Consider the following 14670-nt stretch of genomic DNA (forward strand, 5'->3'; position numbering starts at 1 on the left):
GTCATGAGTTCAGCCTGTGTTGGGCTCCGTGCTGCGGGTGGAACCTATTTACAACACAAACCAAAACATACGGTGGTGAATTTTACAGCACATGAATTTCACCTTGATTGAAAAAAGGAAAGTCCAGAGGCTGAGAGGTGCTTGCCAAATGTATGGAATTGAAGGAGACCCCCGTGGGTGGGGCGGAGAGCGCGGGCGAGCTTGGCAAGACAGGGCCAGCCCACCCTGAGCTTTGTGTGATCTTTCCTGCGACCCGCGTGAGTTTGAGGGATAAAGAGGGTAGCCATTAGCATTAGATTTGGTTAGTTATAACCGAAAACCAATGTACCTGACTTCTGGATGTGAGTTTTACATTTTACTTAAGAAGTTAGAAGTGCTGGGGCGCCTGGGTGGCTCAGTCGGTTGAGCGCCCGACTTCGGCTCAGGTCATGATCTCGCGGTCTGTGAGTTCGAGCCCCGCCTCGGGCTCTGTGCTGACAGCTCAGAGTCTGGAGCCTGCTTTAGACTCTGTGTCTCCTTCTCTCTCTCTCTGACCCTCCCCCACTCATGCTCTGTCTCTCTCTGTCTCAAAAATAAATAAACATTAAAAAAAAAAAAAGTCAGAGGTTGTTGGGCCGATCGTGTCCTTGTTTTGGGGATTCACAGACTGGAACATTTGGGCATGAGGGGCACTGTTTCGCCAGATGCTCTCAAGTGATTCAGAAAAAAGGCAGTAGCGATGGACAGGTATCTACATGGGGAAAGAGGGAGAGCGTGTAGTGGGGTAAATGGAATAGAATGTTAACCCTTGACCAGTCTGGGTGAAGGGGAGTTCTTTGTACGGTTTTTGCAACTTTTCTGGAACTTTGAAATTATTTGAAAATCAATTACTAAAACTATTTTTTAAAACAAAAGGAAGAGGGCCTGGGAGGAAGGCCTTCCAGGGCTGGTGTAAGGGCTCCCCCTTTCCGAAGGGCGTTGGGCTTCTTTTATCTTTGGCTCTGCCCTCAACAAGTGCTTTCCGTTCCCAAGGTTGCCTCTTCGTCCAAAGCCAGGGCCACCGTGGACAGTTGTGCATTTTGTGTACTGCTCAAAGCCCTCAAAGGGATTGAATGGGGACTGAAATCCATCCTGTGCTCTGTTTGCCAAGCCAGGCCCAGCACACACAGGCAGGCTTCTGCCCACAGGAGCTGTTTTCTAATTGCTCACAATAGAAGTCTTTTTTCTAATTCGAACAAAAGCACACTCAGGGCTTAGCCTCAGCCCTGCTGGAAATTCACCCATATCCACTGTCCAAGCAAGAGGGAAGAAGAGGAGGGGGACAAAAGGAGTCGTTACTCTATAAAGAGCTTTCCCAGACACCCCACCCAGCAACTTCCCTTCTGATCATTTGTCTTACTTCAAGAGCATCCTGCCCCTGGGGATAAAGCTGGGTTCTTCGGAGGGAGAGACGGGCCAGTAGATAGTGCATTTTGCTCCAGAGGGGGTGCAGCCAGAAACCTCCAGAACCCTACTCCCCAACCCACAAGGTGGGAAAACCATGAATTAGAAGCTAAAGTCCACCAAATAACTAAGAGGGCTACACCTGGCACGAAGGGAGTTCACAGTACCGTTTCATTCAATGATTCATGTATAGATCTGATGAAAAAAATTTATTTTTAACATTTATTTTTGAGAGACAGAGAGAGATGGAGTGGGGGAGGGGCAAAGAGAGAGAGGGAGACACAGAATCCGAAGCAGGCTCCAGGCTCTGAGCTGTCAGCACAGAGCCCGACGCGGGACTCGAACTCACGGACCGCGAGATCCTGACCTGAGCCGAAGTCGGACGCTTAACCGACTGAGCCACCCAGGCGCCCCTGGGAGAGTCCTCTTGAGGAGGTGATGTTTGAGCCGAGGGCTGAGTGATAAGGAACCAGCTGTGCCAACATCTGTGCAGTGTGGGTGTCCCTTTGGGGAGGGGGCCGGTGGCTCTGTAGCACACAGTCGTTCAGGGCTGCGGGCTGAGCTCAGCCTTCTTGGACATGCAGCGTGGAGGGCGTCCTGACCTCTGTGTCCGGCCCCCGCACACAGGGAGAGAGCGTAGAGGAGGCTCCTCTGTTTCTAACTAACTGCCTTGGCCCGGGAGTGACCCCCTCCACTTCTGTCCCCACACCATGGGGGAGCTGACCATGTGGCCTGTGGGGCGCAAGGCAGGCCTGGGGGTCGAGTCGGGGGGCTGCTGCAGGAAGGGGAGTGGAAGGGGAGGACGATTCTTTAGTGTCCCCCTCTCCCTCTGTCGCAGGGCTGGAGGGACGCGGTGGCTGGCGGTGGGCAGGGTGACTGGCAGGAAGCTCACGCACAGGGTCTAAGAAGCGCCACTCTGAGGAGGGGACGTGTGAGCGGAGACTTAACCGGGGGGTCCGCTGGTTTGAAGGCCTGGCAGCGGGACAGGAAAAGCTTGGAACGGAAAGAAAGCCTTCGGGTTTAGCCGCGGAGACCCTGCGTGAATCAGATCACTGTACAAATAGTTCGTAAGGCCGGGGAAAGGAGGTGGGCCCCTGGGGCTCCTCTGGATCTGAAATGTTGGGGTTTTGTTCGAGCAGCTGGCTGTTACCCTGCGGAACGTCGCTCTTGCCGCTAGCCGGTACTCGCCGTGTTTGCTCTTTATCTCCAGGTAGGACACAAGTTCCAGGAGGTCGGGAACTGAATTTTGTTCACCGTGACAAGCCTCCTACTGTGAGTGACCGGGCACACAGAAGAAACCCAAACATTTGTTGAAGAAGTGAACGATAAATGGGTGCTTTTAGGATAAAAGTCTTTGTCATTTTCCTAACATGAAACACGCGTGGTATCGTCATGTGACGTTTGAAATGTCGCACACCCTCTCCCTGCCCGCCGCCCCGCATCTGCCATCTCAAACACGCTGAACCTCAGCAGGACGTCCGGGAGCATCCCTTCAGGTGCTGTCCTGTCCCACCCCCACCCCCCCAGCCCCCGCCATCTGTGATGTCACAGTGGCCACCCATGGCCGCCTTGATTGAGGGCAGAGTCACCAGGGAGGTGAAGGCAGGCATGGGGGGTATCACACCCACCGCTGCCTTAGGGAGGGGCGGAGCCAGCCGATTCTGGGGACAGTCAGGGCAACGTGGCAGTCAGGTGACTCCTTATCAATGTGCCATTGCACTTATAATTCTGCCGCCGGGGGTCTGTCCTGCAGAAGCGTGCTCACAAGGGTGCAGCTTGCAGGGAGAGAATTAGCAATAACTTAAAGTCCGTCTTAAAGAAATGGTGGCTGAGTTGCTACATTCGTGTTGCAGAACAGCTCATGGCCGTTCAGGTAGAGGAGCCCGGTAGGTGACCTTGATGCAAAAGGAAATCCAGAGTCTATTGACAGTGACCAAATTACTGGAATGCGAGGCGTCATCTCACGTCCGTAGAAAAATTTAAAATAAGTGTTTGCGTAGGGGTAGGGAACAGTCCAGAATATAATTCACAGACTTAGCATTGGGGGGGGGGGTGGAATTATGGTAAGTTTCACTTTCTATTTTATCAGTTTTTATATTGCTTGGAATTTATGAACCTAAGGGCATTGCTGAATGTTGAGTCATTTCCATGATCAGGACAAAATAATGGGAAACGGTACCCATTTCCGTATTGTCTGAGCAGTTGTTATGTGCCGTGGTCCCACCATTTAGCTGTGAGGTTATTTATTTTTTCTTTAATAAGCTTTTTCTGTTGGGAAAAGTTGGAGAGTGGGTTACCTTTTCCATATACCTCTCACCCAGTTTCCCCCACCATTGGCATTTAAAAACAAATTATTTTATTCATTTTGAGAGGGGGTGGGTAGGGAAGGGCAGAGAGAGAGGGAGAGAGAGAGGGAGGGGAGAGAGAGAGAATCCCAAGGAAGCCCCACACCATCAGCATGGAGCCTCACGAGGGCTTGAACTCATGAACATGGAGATCACGACCTGAGCCAAAATCAAGAGTCAGAGGCTTAGTGACCCTGGGATCTCTTCTTATAAGGGCATGAATCCCATGCATGGGGTCTCCACTCTCATGACCTAGTTGACTGCCAAAGTCCCCACCTCCTAACACCATCCCATTGGGGGTAAGGCTTCAATGTATGAATTGGGGTGGGGCACACAGACATGCAATCTATTACGAATAAAGCGGCTATTTACATTCTCGCATAAAGTCTTTGTGTGAACATGTATTTTATACCTGGAAGTCCGCACCCTTTGACCCCCTTCCGCCATCGCCCCCGCCACCAATCTGTGTCCAGAAGCTTGTCTTTTTGTTTTTTCTAGATTTCACACATAAGTGAGATCATATGGCATTTGTCTTTCTTTGACTTACGTCGCTTAGCATTATGTCCTCGGGGTCCATCCACGTTGTCACAAATGGCAAGATTCTGTTATTTTTTCTACACTGAATACACCACATCGTCTTTACCCATTTATGAACGCTTTGTTTCCGTATCTTGGCTACCATAAATAATGCTGCAGCGAACGTGATGACGGTTCCATCATCATCATCATGGATGGATGGCTACACCAGCCAGCACTCCCACCTGCTGAGCGCAGGCGTCCCTTTGGTCTACACCCTCGCCAACACCCGTTGTCTCTCGTCTGTCTAACACTAGCCATTCAGACTGGGGCGAGGCTGCATGTCCCCGTGGTTCCGATGTGCATTTCCTTGACGAGGGGTGATGCCAACTCATCTCCCCCAGGCCCGTTGGCCATCTGCGTGCGTGTCTTCTCCGGAAAAATATCTGTTCCCATCTTCTGTGGGGCAGAAGCCCTGATTAGACGTTTATCCATTCTTTAGAAGGAGCAGGGCTGGTGGAAGGGGCCACCCACAGCTCACTCCATCCAGCTGAGTGGCACAAGTTCTTTTCAGTAAGCGTGTCCTTTTTTGTTTAGGTAACAAAAATCTTGTTCGTCTCTACCCTTCAAGGTTCTTTTGGCTGACTTAAATTGACATGAGACAGATCAACAGGAGAAAATAAAATTTAGTTACACATATATGCAGGGGCCCCATAAGAACAGGAGGCCCACGGGCCGTCAGGCAATCCAGGCTTATACGGCATGTAGAGCCCTCGTTCATACTATGTTGTAGTTGTCTGTGGGGACAGCTCCCTTCCCACAGCAGGTCTTCTGTCTGAATTCTTTTAGACAGTTAGAGGGATGGTCAGAGTTTCTTCCTGAGCCTTCTGTTTCTTAAAAATAATTGGCCTAGGGGCACCTAGGGTGGTTCAGTAGGTTAAGCGTCCGACTTCGGCTCAGGTCACGATCTCGTGGTTCACGAGTCCAAGCCACACGTCAGGCTCTGTGCTGACAGCTCGGAGCCTGGAGCCCGCTTCTGATTCTGTGTCTCCCTGTCTCTCCGCTCCTCTCCTGCTCATGCTCTGTCTCTCAAAAATAAATAAACATTAAAAAAAAATCAGCCTACAATAACCCGCATGCCGAAAAGACACAGTTTGGGGTGGCCGATTTTGCTCTCTTACAGTCCCACTTTTGAAACTCCTCCAAGAAATGTCACTGTCCAGAAGTTGAGTTGGCAGATAGTTTTATCTCAACAAACCAGTCTCAGGCCTGACGTTCAGTCAGTTCAGACTCATTTCAGGAGGCAGTGTGCCCAAGTTAGGCCTGTGGTTCAAGTAACCAGATGTGAAACATGAGGCATTTCTGGGGTGCCTGGGTGGCTCGGTCAGTTGAGCATCCAGCTCTTGGTTTTGGCTCAGGTCATGATCTCACGGTTCTTAAGATCGAGCCCCATGTCACGCTCTGCACATGGACAGCAAGGAGCCTGCTTGGGGTTCTCTTCTCTCCCTCTCTCTCTGCCCCTCCCTCACTCATGTTTGTTCCCTCCCTCTCTCTCTCTCTCTCTCTCTCTCTCTCTCTCTCTCTCAAAAAAGTGAATAAAAAAAATTTTAAAGAGGCATTTTTATGCAAAGAAAAAGAAAAACAATGGTTAATGATTGGAACAAATTAGAAACCCAGTTTCTGAGTTCAGAGGGCAGCGAGTTGAGATCTGTAGTTGCCCAGCTGGAAGCATCCTTAGATGTTGTGAAGGCAGACAGGGGCAATCTGATAGAGTTTCCTGATCTGCAGTTCGAATCTAGCTCAGGATGTTTCTGAGCGGCCAAACCACATGTGGTACAAAGATTATACATACATGAGCCGTCGTGGTGATTTCTTTCAAGTTTACATCAAGTTGTTCATATCCAGGTTGTGGGGCTTTAGGAAAAGGGGCAGTTTAGTTGCCCATGACTCCAGCTCAGAAGAGCAGGAGAAAAATTGAAAACGTTAGTGTGGAGAGTTGTAGCCAGACGATGGAAGAAACTAGAAGAATTCACGATCTAGTCTGGTTTACAACAAACAGTATTAGAATTTAGTATCCACAAACGTGTGCTATTGAAGCATGTGGTTTTTACTTTTCCTCTGTACAGTCACCTTCATTTCTACCAAATGTAGCCAAATCAGACGGATTCGTTTGCAAATTAAGTCATTTCAGTAAACATGGCTCGGTCTTTTGCGTAAGTGCAGGAGGAATAGCAAGTAATCATATAGGCTCTTTTATTTGTTTATTTTTTTAAGTTTATTTATTTTGAAACAGAGAGCACGCAATCAGGGGAGGGGCAGAGAGAGAGGAAGAGAGAGAGAATCCCAAGCAGTAGTCTCTGTCCTGCCAGTGCAGAGTCCGACTCGGGGCCCAAACCCACGAACTGCAATATCATGACCTGAGCCGAAACCAAGAGTCTGACGCATGACCCACTGAGCCACCCAGGTGCCCCTGGGATCTTTTAAATCTGCTTTGCTGGAACTTTTCATAGGGAATCTCAGAGGGAACTTTTAAAAGCCTCTTGGGGCCAGAAGCCAAGCCGAATACCGTCCATCATACTTTGCCTGCAGTCCCTATAGATTTGGGTTAATTCCTCCACTCTTGAGGTCTCCGAAATGTCCTGAGGTTCCTGTACCTGAAGTGCCATTCTTTGCTTACGTCCCAAGGCTGCTGGGAACCCTGTAAGCAAGGTACCAGGCTAATAATTTCCAAGGGGCTTGATTGGCTCCATAAAGTCAACCTTAGTTCCTTAAAGCTGTTATACCTGAGTCTACGCATGCCTCTGTCACATGCGACATTCCAGTCAAAGCCTTGGTAATATAACCAATGTTTCCGGTGTTGTCCTGTTACAAGGGAAGTGGATGCTTATCAAACTTATGCAGATAAACATATGGCCATGAAAATACGAGAACACTCATGGAGAGTTTCCAAATTCTGGAGAGACCAAGCCAGGAGAGAAAGAGAAATGTTTCAGTTCTTACAAAAGTGTCGTTGATCAAATCGCTCTAAGTCGGAACAAGCTTAAGAGGACAGATCTCTTTACCTCCGGAAAACAAAAGATTAAAGAATCAGCAACATTTCAAACAAAAAGTCATACAAATTACAATCTTCCCTCTCTGTTTATTCAAGTCCCACGTAATTCTTGTTGTGCTTGGAATCCAGTTTCCCCGTTCATTCTGGGAATGTTTACCAAGTTCAGTTTTATGATTTTAAAGTTACCAGAAACCTGTATTCTAGAGTCTTTCTCATGAATTCCTTTAAGATGAAGCATTTCTGCAGGAACATTTGTGTAAAAGCATCTGAGTAAAAGGACTGTCTGCAAATGTGAAAGACTTAAAAATTGCTTGGTGAAGGTCTGATTAGAGCTCATTACAATGCAATTGACAAGGAACTTGGGTTATTTCTGTGACATACAATGTTTTGAGATAATAATTAGAATTATGAGTGATAGCACTGTAGCAGGGCATACCAGAATAATTAGGAATTTTATTTAATTTGTAGAATATTTATATTAAAAATATGCACCCATACAGGGGCGCCTGGGTGGCTCACTTGGTTGGGCGTCCGACTTCGGCTCGGGTCATGATCTCGCGGTCCGTTAGTTCGAGCCCCACGTCAAGCTCTGTGCTGACGGCTCAGAGCCCGGAGCCTGCTTCCGATTCTGTGTCTCCCTCTCTCTCTGACCCTCCCCCGTTCATGCTCTGTCTCTCTCAAAAATAAATAAACATTAAAAGATTTTTTTTAAATATGCACCCATACAATATAATCTAAGGCTTATCATCCCTTATTTGATGTGTTTCCCACCTCATTTAACTTGTCACATAAGCCTAATTAACTTGTTATCTGTCTTTTATAAGGAGAGGGAACAAATCTTTTGTAGTTTTTCAGGGACACTCTGAAAAATCCCAGTTATTTTGAGGTCAAAAAGACCTCATTTTGAGGGTGCCTGGGTGGCTCAGTTGGTTAAGCCTCTGACTCTTGATTTCAGCTCACGTCACGATCTCACGGTTTATGAGTTCAAGCCCTGTGTCAGGCTCACACTGATGGTACAGAGCCCACTTGGGATTCTCTCTCTCTCCTTTACTCTCTGCCTTCCCCCACTCACACTCTCTCTCTGTGTCTCTCTCAAAATTAATAATCAACTTAAAAAAAAAAAAAAGACTTTCTTTAGGATTTGAGTTTGGGGAAGTTTGTCCAAACTATCAAGAAAGTTTTAAAACACTGTCAAATAAGCTCATAGGTTCCTGTGAAATGATACTTAATTATCCCCCTAACCCTGGTGACAAAGACTTTGCAGGCAAATACAAAAAGTTAAAATGGATGGCAAAAGGAAAAGCTTAGCTCTTTTAACGACGAGAAGATTCAGTTTTCCTAAGTCATCAAAGACCTGTTTTTAAGACAACGTGTAGCACAGGACCTTATTTTGATAAAACACAATTTTTATTTTCTAGGCAGATCACTTTAAGGGCAAAGAAAAACCCCTTCATAATCTCTTATTATTAAGAGCAGATCACCAGTCCAAGAAAACCACATTTTAATCGTGTACCCACTTAATTTTGACATTAAAACTGTTTACTTAATTACATTTATTCCAACCTTAGCTATATGTAGATTTTCCCCCCAAGACCCAAAGACCTTACATAAAATTTTTTCCCCAAAGATTCATTTTCCATAAACCTTCTGCAACTTCCTTTTTTGCATTCAGACTTTGCCATGTCCCTTTTCTCATAAACAGTTTTACTTTAGAACAAATTTACTTGTTTTAAAAAGATTTTATGTTTATAATTTTTTTTAATGTTTATTTATTTTTGAGACAGAGAGAGACAGAGCATGAACAGGGGAGGGTCAGAGAGAGAGAGGGAGATACAGAATCTGAAATAGGCTCCGGGCTCCGAGCTGTCAGCACAGAGCCCGATGCGGGGCTTGAACCCACGGACGGCGAGATCATGACCCGGGCCGAAGTCAGACGCTTAACGACTGAGCCACCCTGGCACCCCAAAAAGATTTTATGTTTAAGTAATCTCTACACCCACCATGGGACTTGAACCCACAACTCTGAGATCAAGAGTCGCACGTTCTACCGACTGAGCCAAAGAGGCTCCCCAAATTTACTTTCTTTTTCCTTCGCAAAAACATCTCCTTACCTCATACCTTTTCTTACCCAAAACCTGTCCAATTTTCCTTGTATATAGAGATACATTTCTCAGTATGTGTAGCAGTTTCCATCATGTATATTAGAATCCTTAACTCATAGAAACTTTAATGTGTAGCAACAATGAAATAGTGAGCCTTTGTGAACTGTTACGCCAGGGTTCTTTAGATTGGCCAATTCATGAATCCGTTTCATAATCTCTAGAAATGTACGCTTCTTCAGAGTACAGTCTTTCAACACAACCCGGGTGTGTTTTACCAATAGACCCAGATATATTTAATTTTTCTGTAATCATCAAAAAAAAAAAAAAAAAAGAAGGAAAGAAATCAGAATTCAGCTGAGTAAATTTTGAAGATCTAATCGGCAGGATTCATGAATCAAGTAACACCCCATGTAGCAAATAGGAGAGAGCTCTGAGGAGCTGTAGAAAATAGATGATTTTTATAGGCAGAGGGGCAGAAATCAACATGCCATTTGAAAAATCTTATTTGGAGGGGCGCCCAGGTGGCTCAGTCGGTTGGGCGTCCGACTTCGGCTCAGGTCATGATCTCGTGGTCTGTGAGTTCGAGCCCCGCGTTGGGCTCTGTGCTGACAGCTCAGAGCCTGGAGCCTGCTTTGGATTCTGTGTCTCCCTCTCTCTGCCCCTCCCCCACTCATGTTCTCTCTCTCTCTCTCTCTCTCTCTCTCTCTCTCTCTGTCTCTCTCTCGCTCTCTCTCTCTCTCTGTCAAAAATAAACATTAAAAAAAATTTTTTTTTAATCGTATTGGGAAATGAGGGGTGCCTGGGTGGCTCAGTAGGCTAAGCATCCAACTTTGGCTCAGGTTGGGCCTCCGACTCTTGATTTCAGCTCAGGTCATGATCTCACGGTTCATGGGTTAGAGCCTCGAGTCGGGCTCTGTGCTGACAGCTCAGACCCTGGAACCTGCTTCTGATTCTGTGTCTCCCTCTCTCTCTGCCCCTTCCCACTCGCACTCTGTCTCTCTCTCTCTCTCTCAAAAAAAAAAAGAATAAGCATTAAAAAAATTTTTTTAATAATTAAAAAATAAACAAGTAAAAAAAATCTTACTTGGAAATGATCTAGATACTTAAAACTAAATTTAACTTAACTCATTTAATTCAACCTAGCACAACTTTAAAGCTTGAGGTTACCAAAAGATTTTGGAAGCCATTTTTAAGCAAACCTACCATAAAGCATAATTTTTGCTTACGAAGTTCACCTAAAAAGTCTTGTCTTGCTTACATCTGTCTAAATCATCTCCTGATGATTATGTTTAGATTACCCACGAAAACTTCTTGAGACATTAGACAGAATCAGCCACCATCATTATTTTTCCCTGACAGATTTTGCAACAGTCATGACATAAACTTATTTGAGTAGCAAACCCAGGTGTTATATGTGTCTACGTTATATTCAATGTTGATAACTCTAAGGCATATCTGTGTTCATTAAACCAAACTTAAACCAGCTTTTATTTACCAAAAGTTATCCAAAGTTATGTGAATGTGAAAAACGGTTAGGTTCATTTCTGTTATATGTCTGGGATTTAGAAATGCTTCATTTATAAGTGCCCAATTTCCAGCCGGTTAAATAGAGCTCCTTTACAAGTTAATTTCGGCGATACCATCTGGAGATGAAAAAATAACATGTCTTCTCCTGTACCCACATAGACCTCCATATAGACAGAGATCTTGTAGCTTGAGTAAAACAATAGAAAACTCACTAGTTTGTACATAACAGTTGGAATATATCAAGTTGACTCACTCAGATGGCTGAGGTCTTTTACCATTTGTGGAGAAGACCTTTAAGATTTGTATTTGTCCCTGAAAGTAAATATTAAGCAGCCTGTGGTCTAGAGTCTGAGCAAGAGAACCCTTCTCACAGTTTGTCTGTTGGAAAGGCCTCTTAAAGACCTTTTGCCTCTCATCTTAGGTGAGTGTGGGCATTCTTGTAGATACCTCCTGAAAGAATGCTAGTTTCTCCAAGAACGACTTTGGTTTCCGAAGGCCAATAATTAACAAGGCTTTTGAGGTAAATAGGGCAGGTTTTAGGATTGGTAAAAAGCAATGGATGAACTTTCGATTAAGTCTTGGGTCTCCAAGCCAAACTAATGCCAAAGAGGGTGTGCGCATGGGTGGGGGATGGTGGGGTGTGTTTTTGTTTGTTTGTTTTGCAGACAATCTCGTTTGCACAGAAATCTTCTTGGGGTGGCCAGGTGACTTAGGATCATCGTAACCTGTTCGGTGACCAGCTTATCCTAACACAGGAGTCTGAGTTAACTGGGAAGAACTCTAACCACACTTAAGTGCTGGAGCCCTGCCTACCAATTTTGCAGTTTGGGCTTCTACGACGTCCCTTAGTAACAGCCTCTACGTCAAGTGCACATGAACCCATAACAAAGTTGGTCTAAACAGACCCTGGTCTGGTTGGAACTGTGAGCTCCCTAGTCTGTGAGGCCGGGCAAACAGCAGGCTTTTAGGGCTTATGCCTGTGTTCTAGCCCATGGTCTTTCTTCCTGACAAACAATACAATAGACAGGGACAAACAGTGACCATCTCTGGGAAGAAAGGGATCGATAAAAACCAAGAGAGCTCATGACGAATTTTGACCAAAGCCAGTATATCCTAGGAACCAATTCCACAGATATTTTCTTCTGCTAATCTAAATTTAGATCAAGAAAAGGACTCTCAGCACTTTGGTGTTCATCGGACCCTGCAGGCAGAGATCTGGGAGACCGATGTGATAAGAATTCTCACCGTCTGTGGGGATCTCCCAGCTGCCGCAGTCCCGGGACCAGCAGTGTCCAACTAGTCAAATGATTATCCTGCCCGCTATGCCAGCTGTTGGGGAGGAAAAATTTTCCACCTGCCTTCAGGGTTCTTTTGGCTGGTCTAAGAATTAGATTGACGTGACTCAGATCAATCAACAGAAAATAAAATTTGATTACACACATGCAGGGGCCCCACAAGAATAGGAGGCCCATGGGCAGTCAGCCAATTGATGTTTATGTGGCATCCAGAGCTGAGGAGACGGGGTAAGGGTCTGGGACCTCAAAGGAAAGGAAGACAATTCCTAGAAAGATGAAAAAGAGTAAATGTTTGGTAAGCAAGTGTTTCCTGGGCCTCTCAAGCACTGGGACACAGAGAGGACTTTTAACCAATAGACTTTGCCAGCTACCGCCCTGCCTACCTCACCTCGTTCATTTTAGGTTGGGGTTGTCTGTGGGGACAGCTCCCTTCCCACAGCAGGTCCTCCGTGTGAATTCTTTTAGACAGTTAGGGGGACAGTCAAAGGTTCTTTTGAGCCTTCGGCTTCTTAAAATTAATCAGCCTAACAGAATCCACATGCCAAAGAGACACTTTTTTTTTAACGTTTATTTATTTTTGAGACAGGGAGAGACAGCATGAACGGGGGAGGGTCAGAAAGAGAGGGAGACACAGAATCTGAAACAGGCTCCAGGCTCTGAGCTGTCAGCACAGAGCCTGACGCGGGGCTCGAACTCACGGACCGCGAGATCATGACCTGAGCCAAAGTCGGATCCTTAACCAACTGAAGCACCCAGACGCCCCAGGAGACACATTTTAGGGTGACAGAGTTTGCTCCCCTTTAGTACAGAAAGCTCCCACATTCCCCCTATCCCCACCCTGCCTCAGTTTCCCTTATTATTAACAGCTGGCATTGGTGTGGTACATTTGTTAAAATTAATGAACCACGGGGCATCTGTGTGGCTTGGTTGGTTAAGCGTCCGACTGACTTCGGCTCAGGTGGTGATCTCGCAGTTCATGGGCTCAAGCCCCGCACCAGGCCCTAAGCTGACAGCTCAGAGCCTGGAGCTTGCTTCAGATTCTGTGTGTGTGTGTGTGTGTCTCTCTCTCTTCCTGTCCCTCCCCTGCTTGTGCTCTCTTTCTCTCCCTCTCAAAAATAAGTAAACATTAAAAAAATCAATGAACCAATATCGGTACATTATTATGAGCTAAAGTCCATGGTTTACATTAGGGTTCACTCTTGGTGGTGTGCATTCCATAGGTTTGGACACATGTATAATGACATGTGTCCACCATCGTGGTGCCATACAGACTAGTTTCACTGCCTTAAAAAAAATCCCTGTGCTCCATCAATTCGTCTTTCCCACTTCTCCTCCAACCTTAGCAACCACTGATCTCTTCACTGTCTCCATAGTTTTGCCTTTTCCAGAATGTCTTTTCCAGACTATTTGTTCAGGAATGCATAGAGTCAGTTTTGCAAGTATATTCCCCAAATGTTCAGAGAAGAAGTTGGAGTTGAAATGAGGAGCTCTCACTCTGTCCCTTGTGTGCGGTGTTCCAGCCTCAGGGCCTTTGCACTGGCTGTTCCCTCTATCTATCCAGCTCTGGCTGGCTGGCTGCTTCTTGTCATTTAGGTCGTTGGCTTTTTGAAGAAGTCCTCCCTGGCCTCCCTCTCTGATGTTCTCCCTCCTCCTAATCTTTGTCATACCCCCCAGTTTTATTTGTCACAGAGCTCTCCTCCAAGGGCATGTGACATCAGGGTCACACATCAGGCTCTGGACTTGGTGGGGGAGGGGGAAGGCTGCAGTTACCTATAAGCTTCATGGAAGTGGGGACTTTTGGGTGGGGTTTTGAGGGGTGAACAGACATTCACAAAGCCAGTGATGAGGATCTTCATTAGGCGCTAAATATATTGTTCATAAAAGCCTGACTCTAAATGAAAAGGAGTTTGGGGGATTGGAGTTTGTCAGAGTGCCAAACACGATTGCTGAAAAACTCCAGCAGACCCACATAGCAAATGAGCCACTTGGGGCCAAATAATTTCAAAAAGCAAAATTAGAAAAGCCCCTGGAAAAAAAAAAAGTTGTTTAATGTGGATCAAGGTCATTTTGTAGGTTTCCTGTGATGTGGAGTGGGGCCTCCTGGAGAAGTCATGCCAGGGCCCCTGGAGTCTTAAAACATTTCTCCCCTGCAGGGCTGGGGAGAAAAACCGCCTGGCTGTCTCTTGCAAAGTTAAACACACAAGAGAATAGAAAGCATATGTCTACACAAAGACTTGCACGTGAATGTTCACAGCAAGTTGGTTTCTCATAGCCCCAAACTGGAATCATCCCAAATATCCATCAACAGGGGATTGAATAAACGGCTGAGTTACATCTGTGCCATAGGACGTGGCTCAGCAATTAAACCGAGCAAACTATCGAGACATGCCGCATCACGCATGACCCTCACA

Source organism: Acinonyx jubatus, chromosome E3 (genome assembly GCF_027475565.1).
Source record: "Acinonyx jubatus isolate Ajub_Pintada_27869175 chromosome E3, VMU_Ajub_asm_v1.0, whole genome shotgun sequence".
In the NCBI taxonomy this organism is placed as follows: Eukaryota; Metazoa; Chordata; class Mammalia; order Carnivora; family Felidae; genus Acinonyx; species Acinonyx jubatus.